Source organism: Saccopteryx leptura, chromosome 3 (genome assembly GCF_036850995.1).
Source record: "Saccopteryx leptura isolate mSacLep1 chromosome 3, mSacLep1_pri_phased_curated, whole genome shotgun sequence".
Lineage (NCBI taxonomy): Eukaryota > Metazoa > Chordata > Mammalia > Chiroptera > Emballonuridae > Saccopteryx > Saccopteryx leptura.
In genome coordinates this window covers 7,113,221-7,119,911 of record NC_089505.1, presented here as the reverse complement: position 1 = coordinate 7,119,911, position 6,691 = coordinate 7,113,221, and the positions used below count along the sequence as shown (strand labels likewise).

The 6,691-nt window shown below is 39.6% G+C and overlaps 1 protein-coding gene and 1 pseudogene across 1 annotated transcript in view; both read left to right on the top strand.

Annotated features, from left to right (window-relative positions):
* Positions 1-6,691, top strand: part of LOC136398654 (histone-lysine N-methyltransferase PRDM9-like) — a 416,485-nt pseudogene that overhangs the window by 358,991 nt on the left and 50,803 nt on the right.
* The window catches only part of LOC136398647 (histone-lysine N-methyltransferase PRDM9-like), a 288,127-nt gene that overhangs the window by 257,355 nt on the left and 24,081 nt on the right, over positions 1-6,691 (top strand). The gene's annotated exons all lie outside the window — the stretch shown is intronic.

The window sequence follows — 6,691 nt, the reverse complement described above, 5'->3', positions numbered from 1 at the left end:
TTAGAGTTCTTGGTATGATGAATAGAAGGCTTGACCCAATCTGGGTGTGTCAGATTATTAGAAGAAAGAAAGACCCTCTGCTTGTTCTCCATCTTCTCTGCAGACAAAATGAGATTGGGGTGCAGGGCACGTGTTTTAATCACAGCAACAAAGTTCAGCTAATCATAGGGAAAAACTTTTTGGCAATGACAAGAATTAAATGCCAAGAGACTTGGGAACTTCTGTTGTTTTTGTTTTTTTAATTTATTTATTCAGTTTAGAGGAGAGAGAGAGAGAAAGAGGGGAGGAGCAGGAAGCATCAACTCCCAATGTGCCTTGACCAGGCAAGCCCAGGGTTTTGAACCAGCGACCTCAGCATTCCAGGTCGATGCTTGATCCACTGAGCCACCACAGGTCAGGTGGAACTTCTGTATTTTGATATGTGTTTTAGGGATAATATGCCTGGAGATGGGATCTGAACATATAACCTCTGAAATTCTATCCCAGTTTCTCTAATATAAACTCTCAAAATTAAGGCAATCCTGAAATAATAATGACAGCATCTAACATTTATGAAGCACTCAAAATATGTCACACACTTTATGTGCATGTTACAATTTAATCCCCTATGTGAAAGGTCATTTTTACCTCTATTTTAGGAAGAAAGAAAGAAAGAGAAAGCCAATGCCGAATGGTGGAACTGGTATCTGAATCTCTCTAGCTTCGAAACCTGTGTGCTTTAACCACAGTTTACTGTGGGAAATGGCCCTGGAATACTGCGTATAGGTTATTTCTGTAACAGCGTGGTGAAAAGTATATGTAGGCTTTAGAACAGAAAAGACATGTTCAGATCTTATATCTTTAAGAGATTAGTAAATTGGGGCAAATTACTCAGATTTCTGAGTCCCACTTTCCTTGAATAGAAAATAGAGATGATAATGCCTATTTTGAAGAGGACGAGTGGATAAAAAAGCTTTGGTACATATATACTATGGAATACTACTCAGCCATAAGAAATGATGACATCGGATCATTTACAATAACATGGATGGACCTTGATAACATTATACGGAGTGAAATAAGTAAATCAGAAAAAAACTAAGAACTATATGATTCCATACAGAGATGGGACATAAAAATGAGACTCAGAGACATGAACAAGAATGTGATGGCAATGGGGGGGGGTGGGGGAGGGGGATGGGGGAGGAAGGAGAGAGGGGTTGGGGGAGGGGAGGGACACAAAGAAAACCATATAGAAGGTGACAGAAGATAATTTGACTTTGGGGGAGTGGTATACAGCACAATCAAATGTCAAAATAATCTGGAGATGTTTTCTCTCAACATATGTACCCTGATTTATCAATGTCACTGCATTAAATTTAATAAATAAATAAATAAATAAATTTAAAAAATAAATAAATTAAAATAAAAAGGATTATTGCATTCCTTGAGACAAAGCTCCATAGCACATGTAGCACGATGTATGGCAAATAGGGACTCCATAAATGTTCCCATGGAATGAGTTGCATAGGAATTCTTAAAATCATTCCTGCAGTAAGAGAGACTAAGAAACTTTGGTTTGCTTCAAGAAGATTAATAGTGTAAAATCTTAACACAAAACAAATCAATTCAGAAGTGATTGGTTAATTTTACAAAGTATTCATTCTATTCTGATCAGTGTTTTTTCAATTTTAGTGAACATAAGAATCACCTAAGGAGGAGCCTGTTGAAAATGCGTGTCCCTAGTTGCCAGCCCCACAAGGTAAGCTCAAGGTGTTTGCATTTGGACTCGCAAACTCTCTTCCCTCTCAGGTGACTCTGATAAAGGTGCTTCTTCTACCACAGAACTGGAAATAGAAAATTTCTTGTGTATTCTGTTTAGCGTTTTATCATAGAGAATTTCAAACATACACTGAAGCAGACAGAACAGTGTGATGAATCTGCTCCACAACCCATGGTGAATTCTGCTCCACTCACACTTCTTCCACTCGCTCCATGTTATTCTGAAGCAACTCCTAGACATCATTTCACCTGTAAACATCTGCTTGTATGTCTACAATATTGCAGCATAATGTATGCAGTACAATGTAAAAAAGATAATAAACATGGCTCTTCCTAAAAATAGAAGCCATAATGTCATTATCACATCTAAAAGTTAGTAGTTCCTTGTCATCACATATCTAGTCACTATTCAGATTTCAACTTGTCTCACAAATGTCACTTTTTGAGGCTCTTTTAATCTATACATTTTCCCTCCTCTTTCTCTTTCCCATGGCAATTTGTTTGTTAAAGAAGCTGGGTTATTTGTCCCACAGTCTAGAACAGCGGGCAGCAAACTTTTCTGTTAATGGGCCAGAAAATATGTATTTTAAGTTTTGTGGACCAACAATGTGGGTTTCTTTTAGGCTTTCTGGATAACTTTGTGGTTTCTGTTTAATTTTATTATTACTTATATTATAAAAGTGTAAGAAGCATTCTTAGCTCACCAGGCCTAGTCTTCCGACCCCTGGTCCAGAGCTGTGTGTCCACTAAGATCATCACTAGCCACAATGGATATTTAAGTTAAAATTAATTAAAATTTGATGCAATTTAAAAGTTCCCATTCCCAGGTGCACTGGTCACATGTCTAGTGCTCAGAAGCCACCTGTGCTGTGGTGACGGTATTGGCACGGGCTATGGAATGTTCTCATCACCACAGACAGCTGTTGGACAGCATGCTGGGGCTCCCCCAGTCCAGATATTGCCAGTTGTATCTCCACAGTGTAGTTCACCTTGGTCCTCTGCTCTGCAGTTTCCTGTCAACTGGAATCCTCTAAGTTGTGTCTAGAGCTTGGTCAGATTCAGGTTGAGTTTTTCACCTCTTGGTGGTAGGGCAAATTTCTTTTTAGGCTGCTGGGTATTTTAAAATATTTATCATGTATTGTATATATAATATATTTATATAATGTCTATATTTTATATATAGATATATTTTTTACTCAGACTATTTTTAAGAAAAATATGAGGAACAAGTAAGCTTTGCTTTGTAACAGTATTTAATGTATTAAATACTTTTACTTATTATAAGAATAATAGTAGGAACAGTAATTTTTAATATAAAATTCAACATAGTGGAGGTGTTTTGAATGCCTGCTAGCCAGAACGTCCCTGTCAGGTGATTCATCTGTCTTTATAAACCCACATAGCAAAGACTATTAACCCAAGTGAACAGGCCAGTCAGTTTTTAATGGGGTCATGATAGTAGAAGGTAGCAGGGTAGAATTAAGCACATAGTCTACTTATTTCAGGTAATGGGATGAGAGTATAAGGTTGCTTTTTTGAAGATTCTAGGCATTCCTTTTAGATTGGATGATTTTTAAAAGTGAAATAAAAAGTATTTTAATTCTCTCTTCTAAAATGAACCAAAGAAGCTTACACACCACCTCAACTTTCTTCTCTTAACACTTTTACATTCATTCTGAGACTAACTGGCATCTGTAGACTTAGGGAAACTTTGGTGTCTCCCTGTATTACGTACACTTTACCTACACTCAGACTTTTACTCTTTGTGTTGGACCTGAATCCATGAATTTTACTTATTTATTTATTTGTTTATTTATTTATTCTTTACAGAGACAGAGAGTCAGAGAGAGGGACAGACAGACAGGAATGGAGAGAGATGAGAAGCATCAGTCATTAGTTTTTCATTGAGACACCTTAGTTGTTCATTGATTGCTTTCTCATATGTGCCTTGACCGTGGGGCTACAGCAGAGCAAGAAACCCCTTGCTCAAGCCAGCGACCTTGGGTCCAAGCTGGTGAGCTTTGCTCAAAGCAGATGAGCCCTCGGTCAAGCTGGCAACCTTGGGGTCTCGGACTTGGGTCTTCTACATCCCAGTCCAATGCTCTATCCACTGTGCCACCGCCTGGTCAAGCAAATCCATGAATTTTAAAAGAAAGTAAAAAATGCTAACTGCTTAGATATGCTAGCTGATAATAGCTGTTTTTACTTTAATAAATGCTATTGTTTCATCTTTGGGAGTGTTAGACATAAAACCAGCTGGTTTTAGACACTTGGTTATGATTGAATTCCACATGGAATAAACAGATTGTATATATAAATAAAATACCTAGTAACAAATGTTAGGATGAACTATTCTAAAATGCTATATTTCTCCCTTAAAATTATAATTGAATATCATCACTTTCAAGCAATAAACTAAGAAAAAAGGGTAACACTAGCTTCAGACATTTTTGAAATCATAAGTACCAAAATTTATTCTCCCTACTGCTTTAAACTGTAATACCTTATCTTCATAAAGGGCAAACCATTAAAGTGCTTTCATATATATGATTATTTCATTTCATAGTGACTATTTTACAACTTAGTAAACTACTTCTAAGTATGTAAATAAAATAAATGTAGACTTTATTTTAACTTTTTTTTTTTTTTTTGTATTTTTCTGAAGCTGGAAACGGGGAGAGACAGTCAGACAGACTCCCACATGAGCCCGACCGGGATCCACCCAGCACGCCCACCAGGAGCGACGCTCTGCCCACCAGGGGGCGACGCTCTGCCCCTCCGGGGCGCTGCTCTGCCACGACCAGAGCCACTCCAGCGCCTGGGGCAGAGGCCAAGGAGCCATCCCCAGCGCACGGCCGTCTTTGCTCCAATGGAGCCTAGGCTGCGGGAGGAGAAGAGAGAGACAGAGAGGAAGGGGGGGTGGAGAAGCAAATGGGCGCTTCTCCTATGTGCCCTGGCTGGGAATCGAACCCGGGTCCCCCGCATGCCAGGCCGACGCTCTACCGCTGAGCCAACCGGCCAGGGCGACTTTATTTTAACTTTTAAATGAAGAAAATAATGTTGATTTTGAGACTTACGTAGCATGTTAAAGCATCAACACATACTATTCTTATGATTTGACACCCTGAATTAGTTAAACCTTACACATCCTCTTAACTAACCTGATAGTCAGTCATGTTCTTTTTGAAAATATTTCCCCTTCCTCCCCCATAAATGAGTTTTTAGAAAAACTCATTGTAGCCTGACCAGGCAGTGGTGCAGTGTATAGAGCATAGGCCTGGGATGCTGAGGACCCAGTTTCGAAACCCCAAGGTCACCAGCTTGAGTGCTGGTTCACCAGCTTGAGTGTTGGGTCACTGGCTTGAGCGTGGGATCATAGACCTGACCCCATGGCCTCTGGCTTGAGCAAGGGGTCTCTGGCATGGCTGTAACCCCCAGGTCAAGGCACACATGAGAAAGCAATCAATGAACAACTAAGGTGCCACAACAAAGAATTGGTGCTTCTCATCTCCCTGTCTGTCTCTCTCACTTAAAAATAAAAAACTCGGCCTGACCTGTGGTGGCGCAGTGGATAAAGCGTAGACCTGGAAATGCTGAGGTCGCCAGTTTGAAACCCTGGGCTTGCCTGGTCAAGGCATATATGGGAGTTGATACTTCCTGCTCCTCTCCCTTCTCTTTCTCTGTCTCTCTCTTCTCTCCCTCTCTCTCTCCTTTCTAAAATGAATAAATAAATAAAAATTTTTAATAAGAAATAAAAATAAGGCCCTGGCCGGTTGGCTCAGCGGTAGAGCGTCGGCCTAGCGTGCGGAGGACCCGGGTTCGATTCCCGGCCAGGGCACACAGGAGAAGCGCCCATTTGCTTCTCCACCCCTCCGCCGCGCTTTCCTCTCTGTCTCTCTCTTCCCCTCCCGCAGCCAAGGCTCCATTGGAGCAAAGATGGCCCGGGCGCTGGGGATGGCTCTGTGGCCTCTGCCCCAGGCGCTAGAGTGGCTCTGGTCGCAATATGGCGACGCCCAGGATGGGCAGAGCATCGCCCCCTGGTGGGCAGAGCGTCGCCCCATGGTGGGCGTGCCGGGTGGATCCCGGTCGGGCGCATGCGGGAGTCTGTCTGACTGTCTCTCCCCGTTTCCAGCTTCAGAAAAATGAAAAAATAAATAAATAAAAAAAAAAAAAAAAAAAAAGAAATAAAAATAACAAACTCGTATATAATATTTCCTTTGATAGTCAATAAGAAAAGATTTTTGTACAATTAAGTAACTATAAGATAATATCTAGATCACTGGCTACTTAGGTTAAAATTACTGGTCTAGATGTTGTATCAGTTTGTTTATAGGACTTGAATCTTAAAACTATTTAGTGAAATATTTCAGTTCCCCCAGAATCTTGTCAAGTTATTCTATGTTCATTACTTGTTTTGTGGTGACTTTAATATCAGCTGCATTTTTATGTCAGGGAACATAAAACCTGAAATTTTTTAAATTTACTTTAAAAAACTTTGCTTTCAAGCTCTAAGCATTTTGAGGTATATATTTAGTTTGGAGCTCAGTGGAAAATGTCAGCTTTGTAATGAGAAAAAGATAAATTCTAGAAACTGGAAATTTTTGTTTTAACTATTTCATTATCCCCTTAAATATTACCATATTTTCCCATGTATATGATGCACCATTTTTTTTTGAAAAATTTGGGGTCTAAAAACTGGGTGCGTCTTATACAGTGGTTGTAGTTTCATTACTTGCATTTCCTGCTTATTTGCATTTGTTATCATTTTCTGAAATTTTGGGCCCCAAAATTAAGGTGTGTCTTATACATGGAGGCATCTTATACATGGGGAAATACGGTACTTTAAAACCTTACCAGTTTTTTTTTTCCTTTTGGGGTAAAATTTTGAAAAACATAATTCATTTCTCTATACTATTTAAGCTGCAACAAC